Source organism: Manis pentadactyla, chromosome 12 (assembly GCF_030020395.1).
Source record: "Manis pentadactyla isolate mManPen7 chromosome 12, mManPen7.hap1, whole genome shotgun sequence".
Classification (NCBI taxonomy): Eukaryota; Metazoa; Chordata; class Mammalia; order Pholidota; family Manidae; genus Manis; species Manis pentadactyla.
In genome coordinates this window covers 76,327,965-76,340,595 of record NC_080030.1, presented here as the reverse complement: position 1 = coordinate 76,340,595, position 12,631 = coordinate 76,327,965, and the positions used below count along the sequence as shown (strand labels likewise).

Below are 12,631 nucleotides of genomic sequence, written 5' to 3'. Positions count from 1 at the left end.
CCAGAGGCCAAAGTGGGTTTGGCTGAGAGTTTGTCGGGTGAGAGGGGTTAGCATGAGCTCAGTTCTCTGCCTCTCCACAGTTCTTGCTGTGGCTCAACCTTCCAAAGGCAGGTGCAATCCCAAGTGGCCTGCCCCTTGGCCAGTAAGTCCACATCTCAGCAGGAGGGATGTAGGAGCTCAGCACCATGTAGCCTTTGCTGCTAGGGGCTTTCACCTGTGCATTGGGTTGTGCTTCCAAGACTTCTGCCTTGTCTTATCTACTGGATCTCAGTTTTGTTAACTTAATCTGCCTGAGAACCTCATGCTATAGTTTACTCCATGTTAGTTCCAGTCTTCCTCAAACCCTCTGGTCCCTCTTTGCTCTACAAGCAGTTGAAGTTTTGCTCTGACTTGATGCCAGTGGTTGAGGCTTCATGCATTTGCTTGAATATTTCCAGCTGTTCTGCTTAACTTGCCTGTCAAAGCGTCCCCCTTTGTCTCTGGCAACATGGTGACTGCTGTCATTCAGATACTGGGCTCTGTCTCCTGGTCAGATTTCCTCAGAGAACTTCCAGCTGATGTGTATCTTGCTGGAGGGGGTGCCAGGTCATGGCCTGAGTCTACCCTGCTTCTGTACAGCTAACTGGATATTGTTCAACAAAACCCCACTAAGCGACGACGGGTTGGCATATTTACCTACTTTTTTGGAATTTTGATATGCTTACTAATTTTCCAAATGTTGTCTGTTTCTGTATCTGTTATTATATTCTTCTTCCTCCCCCACTCCCAACTGTTGAGACACTGTCCCCTCCTGATGCCGGAATTGTCTGATGCTCATCCCCATATTCACATTCTTGACTGGGCAGACTCCCATCCACAGTGTTGATGGAGAGATCAAGTTTTTCTCCTAGACTATCTTATTCTTGCCAAGCGCTCCACAAGCAGCAGCTCCTTAGCTCACCCTCGAAGAGGCAAAGCCACAGTGAGAAGATGCCGTGACCATGAGAGGACACACACCTAAGTGGTCTTACATATTTTTAAAAGAAAAACTCCCCAAACATTATCTGTTTCAAATCTCTTTTAAACACAAATCTCACATACAAAACTGGGCTTGAGCTACATGAGAAATGCAAGGAAAAACACACCCTATATTTTTAGATTGAACTGGGGGAAGTGCTTTCAGAGTCCCTGCAGCCCCGTAAACCAATTCCACTCTGCTTTCCCTGCTGTGCTAGCAGGATCTGCCTGTGCGGATGAATGGGCTGGTCTGTGTGGACGACACTGCAAATAACAGTCACCAGGAAAAAAATCCTGAGGAAAATTAATTTTCAACAGGGTAAAACAGGACTGTGCTTCTACTTGTGATTGATAACATGTCCCCTCTTAACTCACAATAATGAATCACTGACTTTTCCTCCAAGTTTATTCTCTATCTGAGTTCCACTCTCCATATATGTAAATACAAGGACAGGAACTTTTTTTCTATTGGAATTCCTCCGTGCTAAGCTTCTGCATCCTATTCTCTAATATTAACAAAAAAATCTCCAAAAGAAATTTCTCCAAAGGGAATCTCCTCTCTAGCCCCTTTCCTGGTTTTTCAGAATTTTCAGCTGAATTTCATTAAGAAGCAAGTTTCTCATAATTTGGTTAGGGCATAAAATCCATATCCTTTTAAAGAATATTTTTGACTCAAGGGTAAAATCAAAAGTGATGCTAACCCATTAAGGAAAAATAAAACATGATAAAAAATGGTATGCATTTTGTATGTTGCACTTAAGTTTTAAAAAATGTACTTAACCGGTTTTAGTTTAACTATTTTACTAATATAGTTATATAATGTTCTATTTAATAATACATTTACTTGAAATTCCATCAATTCTTAGTTATGTTTCATTTATTATTTATACCCTAACTTGCACAAAGCCAGCCTCTTCTTAGCAAAGTTTCCAAAGATCTTGTTGCCAAATCTGGTGGTTACACTTCTCAGTACCAGCCTGTTTTGTACGTTTGGCAACAACTGCAACGACTGACCACTCATTCCCTTCTTTAGAAACATTTTATCCCAATGGTCGTCATGATACTCACACTCTTCACATTTTCCTACTGCCTCTGTGGCTGTTCCTCTTCAGTGCCCTTTGAGGTCCCTCTTTTTCCACCTCTCTCTTAAATATGGCTTTTCCTCAGGGCTCTGTTCTAGGCTGCTTTCTTCTCCCTCTATAAACTGTTGAAGCAACCTACCCTATGTACTCAGCTGCTGCAGTTACCATGTTGTTGATATCTTCATCTAAGATGCCCTCCTGAACTGAAAATCACTTACGCAGCACTTACTGGTCTTCTGCACTTAGACAGCACAAGCACTTCAATCTCAGCATGCCCCAGTGAGATGCATTCATCTTCCTCCTCCACCTTCTCTTCTGCATTCTTGCCTTCAGTGACTACCATAACTATCCATCTCTTTGTCCACGCTAGGGTTGTGGGTACCATCCAAGATTTTCTAGTGTGATACCTTCTCTCCACCCTCTTCTCCCTCTTCCCACTGTGGCAACTTGAGCTGAGACCACCGTTTTCCTCTATCCTGTTTACTCTGCCACCCCCTAACTGGTCTTCCTGCTCCCCATCTCACTCCCACCCAATCCATTCTTCACTTGGCACCAACAATGGTCTTTCTAATACACAAATATGATCAAGGTACTCAAATTTAAAACTATCCAATGGCTTCTCATTATCCTCAGGATAAAGTCCAAAATTCTTAATGGATTAGTCCCTGCTTATCTTCTTAGCCTTACCACTTCTTGACATTTCCTTTCCTTTCCCCTTCGTAGCCCTCTAAGCTTCTGTCTTTCTGAAAATCTTCCAGTCATCTAGCACTGTTTCCTCTGCCTGGTATGCTTTTGTTCTTGCACATTTCCTTCCTTGGTTAACTCCTGTGCATTTGTCAGCTGAGCTGTGACTTCCTCCAGGAAGTCTTCCTGGAGTGAACTGCCCCTCCTGTGCAGTCTGTAGTGTCTGGACCTCCCCTTTATACCTAGATCCACTGCATTTTAACTACCTGAGGATTTGCAAGCCACATCAGCTCTGTGTGCTCAGGGGCAGTGTTTGCGGTGGAATACCTGTGTCTTGTGAAGTGCATATTACAGAGTAGGTACTCAATACTTGTGGAAAAATTAACATAAGTAAAAATAGAATCTAATTGTCAATTTCTAATTAGCCTTTATAGCATGTCTGTGTACCCATAAAGTATGAGCAAAATAATCTTTACTATATTTAGACAAATATTGGAAGAATATCCATCTTAAAATTAAAATAATAATACCACCACCCAATCGTGCAGGCACTATGTGAAGTGCTTCGCACATACTATGTCATTTTGTTTTCACAGTGATCTATGAGGCAGAGACCATTATTTTAGTCATGTTACAGATGAAGAAAATAAGGCTAAGAGAGATTAATGATTTTGTGGGTCATTTGGCAGAGCCGGGATTATGTTCAATCCCCAGCCCTCTCTGCCCCGCCCAAAAACCCTACTCAATAAAATGGATAAATGTGTTCAACAAAAATCTATTCAATATTTGTTCTGTGTAACATGTCACAAGGGATGTATCCACACAATCCCTGTTCTACTCCAGTAAAAATAACCAGGAACACCAAAGAGAGGGGTTGTTTTACATTTGGCTAGTTATTACCATCATCCTGGCAAAAAATTATATATTATATGGAAGAATGTGACTAGGCAAACCAGAAAATGTTTGAGCTCTTCTGCATCAGATACTGTAATTGTATTATTTAGCATAAAATGTGAATGCTCAGGTTCATTAACAGTCAGATCCAGATGCAAATGCAAACAGAGAAATATAATGGAAAACCAAATAGCAGATTCTCATTATCTGGTTTTGTTAAAATCTAGGCCAATACAAGTACTGAATTAGGTAAATAAGTATAGAATTCCAGGCCTGATAGAAACCTAGAAATTACTCCAATTCTCCAATTCTCCCCAAATATTTCTTTTTTAAATTTTGTTATCACTAATCTACAATTACATGCAGAACATTATGCTTACTAGGCTCCCCTCTTCACCAAGTCCCCCCCCACAATCCCCATTACACTCACTGTCCATCAACATAGTAAGATACTGTAGACTCACTACTTCTCTTCTCTGTGTTGCACAGCCCTCCCCATGCCCCCCACACATTATACATGCTAATCTTAATGCCCCCTTTCTTTTTCCCTGCCCTTATCCCTCCCTTCCCACCCATCCTCCCCAGTCCCTTTCCCTTTGGTAACTGTTAGTCCGTTCTTGGGTTCTGTGATTCTGCTGCTGTTTTGTTCCTTCAGTTTTTCTTTGTTCTTATACTCCACATATGAGTGAAATCATTTGGTACTTGTCTTTCTCCATCTGGCTTATTTCACTGAGCATAATGCCCTCTCCCCAAATATTTTTAAGCTTGAGGTCTAAAGGAAATGACTGGTAAGTGTAAAAGATTACTAGGACTCAGAAAACTTGTTGGCAGTATCTACAAAAGCTGACCGTAAAGCTACCCTGAGATCTGCTATTTCCCTCCCAGGAATATAATGATAGAAATGCTTTAATTTTTCACCAAATGATATATATAATCATGCTCATACATGCATTTTTTTTGTGTGTGTGCAATAACCCCAAACTGGGTTCAGTCCAGTGATCATCAATAGAACACTGGGCAAATAAAATATGGTATATTTAAACAATAGAATATAATATGTAGCAATGATAACAAGGTAAAACCATGTGAATGAATCTCAAACATTATGCTGAGCAAAATAAGTCATAATTGTTCATGATTTTACTTGATTAAATTAAAAAAACTAGCCCAACTTAATCTTTGATATCATAAATCAGAAGAATGGTTACTAGGTTGAGAGGTGGGGGTGGTGATTGACTGGAAGGGGACTCTGGAGTTTGTTGAGATGCTGGGGCTTTCTGTCTGTGACTTTGAATGTTGGTTACACAGGTAGGCTCACTTTGTGACAATCCATTGAGATGCATTTGGTATATGCATTTTTTTTCTGTATGTATATTTCAATAAAAAATTGCTTCTTCTCTACCATCCCTCCCTACCTCAAGACCCAGAAAGAGAAACACTTTGGCACTCCCTTATCTACCCCATGCATTATCAAGAAATTCTCTGGCACAATGGGAAAAATTATGGAATGTTGTGAATATTAATTCTGCTAACATTAACATTTGCTTCAGTTGTATCAAAAAAAATAAATACTTCAATGTTGAAAATGTTTGCTAAAGAAACAAATGTGTTTGATGAGAAAACAAAACACAATATTTCCTTTGGTAAGCATTTGTTGCATTGAAGGTAGCAAATGTAAAGCTTCCACAGTGTTACTGAATTTGCTTACATGCTCAGTTTACTCAGCATTCAGAATTTTGTGGAGTTGTATATATTTTTTCAACTATAGGGATAAAAATACTTGTAAAAAAAATAAAAAGACTGAATTTCTAAAATGTTGCTGTGGCTATGTCCCAGCTCCACACAGTTATGTAATTCCTGGCATGTCATAGGCATTCAAAATATATTTGCTATATGAATAAGATTATACTACATTGAGCACTCTTTAGAGTACTTCCAATCAATCTTTGTCACACAGTGCTACAATAAGTGTGTTTTTAATACCTGGTAAATAAGAAACTACCTATACTTCTTTATTATCTAGTAAACATATAATAGAGAAAAACAAAAGAAAATTAATTGCTATCAAAGTATTAATTAATATTACTTACAAAATACTTGTAAATGATAGGATATCACTAAATGATTTATGAAGCAAGAAAATCATTTTTGGTAAGGAAGCTTTATTAAAGAAAAACTTGAAAGTCATTAAGACCCTGGAAAAATGAAAAGTCTCCTCCTGCCAACTAGTTAGAGGAAGAATAAAGACAGAAGTGTTACTCTCCCTGGAAGTAATCATATATTAAATTGGTGTCAAGAAAACCTTAGAAAATATTAGATTTCAAGGAAAAACACTTACAACTTATATTTCTACTTTTAAGTAATATATTCTTACTATGACTCTAAAATCTGTCTAAACCACCATTAACATTTTAAAAGAAAGTTCTCCAGTTCTTACCAAACAGAAATACATAATACTTGACAACAGCATTAGGGAACATAAACATAAAATTACCTGTTATTAAAAACTGAGCACATTTTTCCCAAAGAAATATATTACTCAGTTGTAAAATAGTATGTTTGCCATTCACACTAATGTTTCAACATTATGGTTCAATTTTCTAAAAAGCTGACATGCAAAATAATGGCATAATAAACTAGTTCATCATAATGTGCAAAAGAAACCACTGGAATAAATTGTAATAACCTTTCAAAAACTAGCAGCTTTTAAAAGTATTAATTTCTACTCCAGATAATTGGAAAGGACACCTGGGTGGGTAGGCAATATTTTTTATGGGATTGCTCTGTCAGGAGCTCAGATTGTCTCTGGACTCAGCAATGATCATTTAGCACTAAATGACAGTGAATCTTGCAAATAGGTCTTCCTATATGGTGTTTGCCATAAATTTCTAAACTCAACTCCCCTCAAGGTCAGCCATATGAGAGGGCAGGTATCAAACGGCCTTCACAGGGACCTAGAGTGGTCCTCGGGTTTCTCATAAATGGACAATAGTTGTGCTGGCTGCCATAAAATCAACTTAATGGACTGACAATATAAATTACCATCAAACTTTGACAACATTTGCCCTAGAAAACAGCTGAAGACTGCTTTTATATCAAAGCTGAGGAAAATGGATAACAATATGTTTTGTTCTATACCAGATCATAAATATTTTTAACAATGCTAAGTGGGGAAGAATTAATATTAGAAGCTACAATATGTTTTACTTGAGGCATTAAAAATAGCATCTAAGTAATATTAAAATAACACTTGTTTTTTGAACTGGTAATATACATCATATATCTGTATATCAAAAATATATATATTTCATGCAATGGAATGCATGTTTGTGGTGTGTATTTTAGGAAAGAAGGTTCATTTGCCTGGCACTGGGTATTTTTTACTAAACTTAAACAAGTTAAAAGAATATTGATTTCTTTCTCTATGTATATTCTCTGTATATTTTATCTGTATAGTCCACTGGACCCACAGGAAAGATAGATTCTTGAGCTCACATACTGTCTTGTATGATCATTAATTCAGTTTTTCTATGGCTCAGCTTTCTCATCTGTGAAGTAAAATAATTATTATACAAGGACATTTTGAAGTAATGAAATGAATTCCAGGAAAAACACACCAAATAAGCCCCAAACTACTAAAGAATCATATCAATGTATTTCTGAAAATAATCCATTCTAGGCAATTAGTTAAGAGTCTTTAAAAGTAAATTTGATAGAAAATATAACAATAGCTAAAGTAATATATTGCAATTTTGGAGGTAAATTAAACATCACTATTTAGCTCAATTTTTGTCAGTCATCTAATTATGCTGCCAATCTATAACTGTAGTTGTTATTATTTATTATTATAACAACATAAAGCTACATTATTCTTTCTGGCATTTTTAATAATAGTATTTTATTATCTCTTGAAAAGCAGGACTTCACTGTAGATTTTGCTAGAAGAAATGTTACATTGAATAAAAGCAAGATCTTCCTTGAGTCCAATGACATCTCAGCCTATGAATATTATGTTTTATATCCAATGAACTCTATATACTTGGTAAACTATGAAAGTTCCCAAAATGAACTTCAAGTTAATATACTGTGTATCTTCCTCTCCCATATCCAGTCATTACCTTTTCTCTGATCTCTCTTTGTGCTCTCTTGCATTTCTTTTCTTTTATTCCCATTGTCACATCTGCCCAGAACCTCATCACCTTAGAAGTGAATTATTGCAGTAGTTTCTTTGCTCCTGTTCTCTTTCCACCAATCCATCCTGCCTCGTCCTGCTAAACTAATCTCTTTTAAAGCACGGTTTTAATCAGGCCATTCTCCTGCTCAAAATCCTCAATGACACCCATCGCTTGGAATCCAAAGCCTTTGGCTGTCTGGCTGGCCTCACCTCCTTTACGACCTTGTCTTTACCAGTTCTCCTGCACAAACTCTAGCCCAGTACCTGGCACATTGATAAATGGTAGCAATTATTATCATTTTTGGTTTGAGAGTTTTTCTTTCTCACCCATTACCTCCTATCTTTATGGAGGCAACTGGCTTTCCTAATAGTTAAAGAGCATGAGTGCAAGAGTCTAAAAGATCTGGGTTTAAATTGTGGCACTACCATTTACTAATTTACTAATTTATTTGTTAACCTACCTGAGCCCCACAGGTGAAGAGGATATGCAGGGAAAACAACATGTCTTGCAGGGACACTTTGAAGACTGAGAATGACCTATTTTAAAGTGTCCAGCATCAAGCAGGCACTCAATGAATGGCAGATATAATTCTCAGGAGCTATCTCTCAGATGGGTGCTACCCTGCTCTGTACTGAAGAACCTGTGCTCATGAATATTTTTTAAGTAACAGAAATAGGAAAAAATTTCTCCATTGTATTTCCCTACTCTGAAGAAAAACATAATTTGGTATTACAAAATTATCTTTTATAAATATATTCATATAATGACTTACAGTTTATAAAATACCTTTATGCCTTAGGACTATACTCTAAAAATGTTCCCTAAATTAGCCATTTGTTGCTGTATTACATTAAGCATCATCCTTGCAATCCATTACCATCAAGATACTTAATAATTAATTATAATGATAAACTGCAAATATTAAGGAGTCTATTATTGTCATAGGCCTATATTTTCAGAAATACTTGACAGTTGAAATCGGTCAAATGAAATTGAGCAATTGATCATAGATTTTTCATCTCAGCAGTAGATCTTGGATATTGAAGCCTCTTCTAGGCAGGCTTTGAGAAAAAGACACTTATGAAAGTGTTCTCTTAATTTCTCTCTGAATTCTTGAATGCTGTTTAAAGAATCATCTAGGTTGCCTGTTCTCATTCAAAATGAAATGCAATTTTTAAAAATCTGGTAGTTAGTTAATAGAACTTACCCTGTAGATAAATCAGAAGAAACAACATGGGTAACTTCTTTAAATGTAAATACATGCATTAGGTCACATGCTGAGATTAATGACTTATTATCTAAACACAGTGGGAATGCAATTAAATGCTAAGAAATGGAAAGCACCTACAGCTTTAAAAGACTGAGCTGTTTTTACTATAATAACTGAAACACATGCTTAATAACTCAACAAACACACATTTACTTCCCTTCAACATCTGCAAGGTCAAAAGAAGACATCAACCACAATTTGAAGTGCCATTAATTCCTCTGAAAAACTTTTGAAGAGATCATTTCAGGAAGCAGCATGCTGGATCTCAACGAAGCCCCTAGGGTATTTAAAGTACTCTGGGAAGTGCACACATACTTTTAGAAGCATGTATTTAAGGGTAGTATTACTCTTAATCCTTCAAATAAGTAGTTTGCCACACAACTATTCCTTATAAAAAATAAAAGGCACCAGTCCTGTTTCCAGTATTTTGTACTATGTCCGGTCTTTGGTTTAGTGATTATGGCTATTACACCTACAGTTAAAACATGATATAACATATGATGAGGTTAACTGCCACTGAGTAACTGATAACTGAACAGCATTGGAACAGCCCTGGTACTAGAACAATCTTTTCTAAATCTTTCCCAGAATCCCTACACAGGCATGGTGTGTCTTCATCTTTGGTCTTTGCCCGCTTTCATTGCTTCCACCTTCTTCCCATAACCTTCTAGGGATTTCAGATCATTTTGACACTTCTTAACTGTTTCAGTGTATACATTTTGCCAGAACCATAACTATAATTTATGTTTAGCATGTCATCAATAATTTCAAAGGCATTTTACAAATAAAATATATGGATCTTCATACTAATGTCACATGAGCTGGGGAAAACCGAGGCCTGAGGAGGCTGTGTGACGTGACCGAGTCACTCTAAGCAGGGGTCAGAGTGGAGCGTGTGCTTCATGACTCCGAGTCAGGGCCTCATTCACCTCCATCACTACCTCATCATTTGCTTGTCTTTGGATTAGACTTGCCTTGGAAATTCTTTCTCACCAGTTGTGTGATTTTTGAATATGTTGATTAAACTTTCTAAATTTTAGTTTTCTTGTTGGTAAATGGGGGATAACTGTACCTTCTTCACAGTATTACTTTGAGGATTCAATGAAATGTTACATATAAAGTAAAAATCCTAAATTAGGCATGTTAAAAAATGTTAGTTCCTCTAATCTTCTCTTTCAGCAATACTTGCCCTGAAGGAGTTTCTTTAGGTCTGCAGAGGATCTCTGAAGCCACGCTGTAGCCTGGTAGTGGGCTAGGTGGGCAGAGTATACTTAGTGTATCAGTAGGGTGACAAAATGTAATTTAACTAAGGGCTTATCAATCATCTGCTACATCCCAGCCCAGTGCTCAGTGCTACAGACACCCAAGTGAAGCAGCAGCCAGGGAGTTTGGCAGCGACAGGAGCCACACTGGCTGATGATCTCCTAGGAAATAAAAGGATTCCAAGAGGTGCTACTCTGCCAGGTTAACAGAATTCTTTGTAAATTCTCCAAAATAATTTCAAATAGAATAAAACAATCTTAAAACTTGTAAATTTACAGTTTATTCTTGAATAGCACATTCCACCAAGCCCCGAAGTGTTACTTTTGTACAGGGTTACTGTGTCCAACCTGCATTACTCCATGGGGTGAGGGAAGGAGCACAGAAGAGCTAATCTCAAGAGAACCTAGGAATGAAAGGTTAAAAAATGCATGAAATATTTTTGCTTTGTTTGCCTTACTTGAGTCACCTAGGTCATAAGATATCCTAGGGCAGGGAGACCCATTTGGTATCTTCTCTATCCTTTCCTTCAGTGCCTGGGTACAAAAACACTTATTTAATTGCATTTTAATTTCTGTGTCTAACCAAAAAAAAAAAAAAAAAAGTAATTTGATTACACCCTATTTGGATTAGCCCATAACAAAAACATCTACACTCAAATAAAAACTCAATTAAAAATATTCCCTTTGAAATATTTTTTAAAAGGTCAAATCTAGTGAAATCTCAGCATAGTTTGGTTTAAACTATAAGAACAGAGGAAGTTTCATCACTATTGACAGTAACTAGTCACTGGGCTCCTGCATGTGAGGCAATGTGCAAAGTGAAACAGCTCGGGTGTTAGGAGCAAGGGCTTTGGTCTCATTCTGATTCTTCTTGCCATTTTAGCAGTGACCTGACCTCTCAGAGCTACAGGGTTCCTGTTTTCAGAATGGGGACCATGGCATCTATTTTATAGCATTATTGAGAAAATTAATTGAGATGGAATACTTCTGTACATACAGTAATAGTGGTGATAATTTTTGAGTATTCAATATTATAAAAATATTCTAAACCCCTTTTATTTATCAACTCATTTAAACTTCACAATAATTCAAGGAGATGAATGTATTATTACTCCTCTTTTAGAGATGAGGAAATTAAAGCACAGAAAGTTTTTTTTAAACCCTTAACATTTTGTATGTATATAAATATGGAATCACTACATTGTGCACCTGAAACATAAACAATATCATACACCAGCTATACCTCAATAAAAAACAATCAGTAACTACAAAACCACCTTGCCAAGGTCACCCAGCTGAGCAGGAATTCCAACTCAAACAGTCCACCTCCAGGTTCTCTGTGTTCTCAACCACCTCCATTTTGATGCCCCCATTGGGGCAGCTCATTACCTGCCCATTTCTCCTTGCCCTGGATTCTGATATAAAAAATGAAACAGATCCTGCCTTTCCAGAAATAGTTACACTGAGGACCCAGGACATAGGCACAGAGAAAAGGCAACACATGGTACAGGTAGTCAAATGCCAGGGAAGGGATATTCACTACAAGCTCTCCAGAGGTTTGGAAGAAAGGAAATCATTGGGATGTGGGAGTCAGCAAGATTTTGTAATGTTGGTGGAACTTAACTTGGGTCTTCAACCGAAAACAGAACTAAAACCAGCAAAGAGGAGTTGGGAACATTATTTCAGATAGTGGGGACAGTAAGGACAAAGTTTCCTGTGCTTAGGAAATAAATGTCAGTGGAGAAGATACTTTCTATATGGGAGCTCAGCCTAGAGAGCAGGAGAAGGTTTAAGGTCATCTTGTAGGATGTTTTCAGAGACCAGAGAGGAGGGCAGACCTCCTACTGGAGAGCCACTGGGGGGGTTCGGAGTGGCTGTGTGTGCACATATGCCAAGTGGTGCCAAGCAGTGCTTTCAAAAGGCTGATAAGGCAGTGGGTGTACAGCATGGAAGGAAAGGGCAGACAACAGACCACAAGAGTGCACATACCTACATTCAGACACTTCCCGATTGTTCCAGCGATGATGATCTGGCTGGTGGAGAGTCCATGGCCTCTCGCACCTCCTGCCTGTCCTTTTGGCTTGTCCCCTGCTTGTGAGCACCTGGGGGTGGGGATAGGGGCAAAATGATTTTCCAATTAGTCTTTTTTTAAAAATTTTATTCTTCTGTTGTTTCTTAGTAGTTGTGGTTATAAAGGTGGTGTGGGAAAGAGAAATATATTGTAGATGATTAGAACTTTTTTTTTAATGCTACTTCCAGTCCCTTTAT

At 37.7% G+C, this 12,631-nt stretch overlaps 1 protein-coding gene across 1 annotated transcript in view; it reads right to left on the bottom strand.

Annotated features, from left to right (window-relative positions):
* HS3ST5 (heparan sulfate-glucosamine 3-sulfotransferase 5) overlaps positions 1–12,415 on the bottom strand; it is a 119,461-nt gene extending 107,046 nt beyond the window's left edge. Inside the window, exon 1 of the mRNA XM_036893575.2 lies at positions 12,353–12,415. The gene's annotated coding sequence lies outside the window, so the exon portion shown is untranslated. The remainder of the gene's footprint in view (positions 1–12,352) is intronic.
* Between the last annotated feature and the right edge of the window lie 216 nt (positions 12,416–12,631).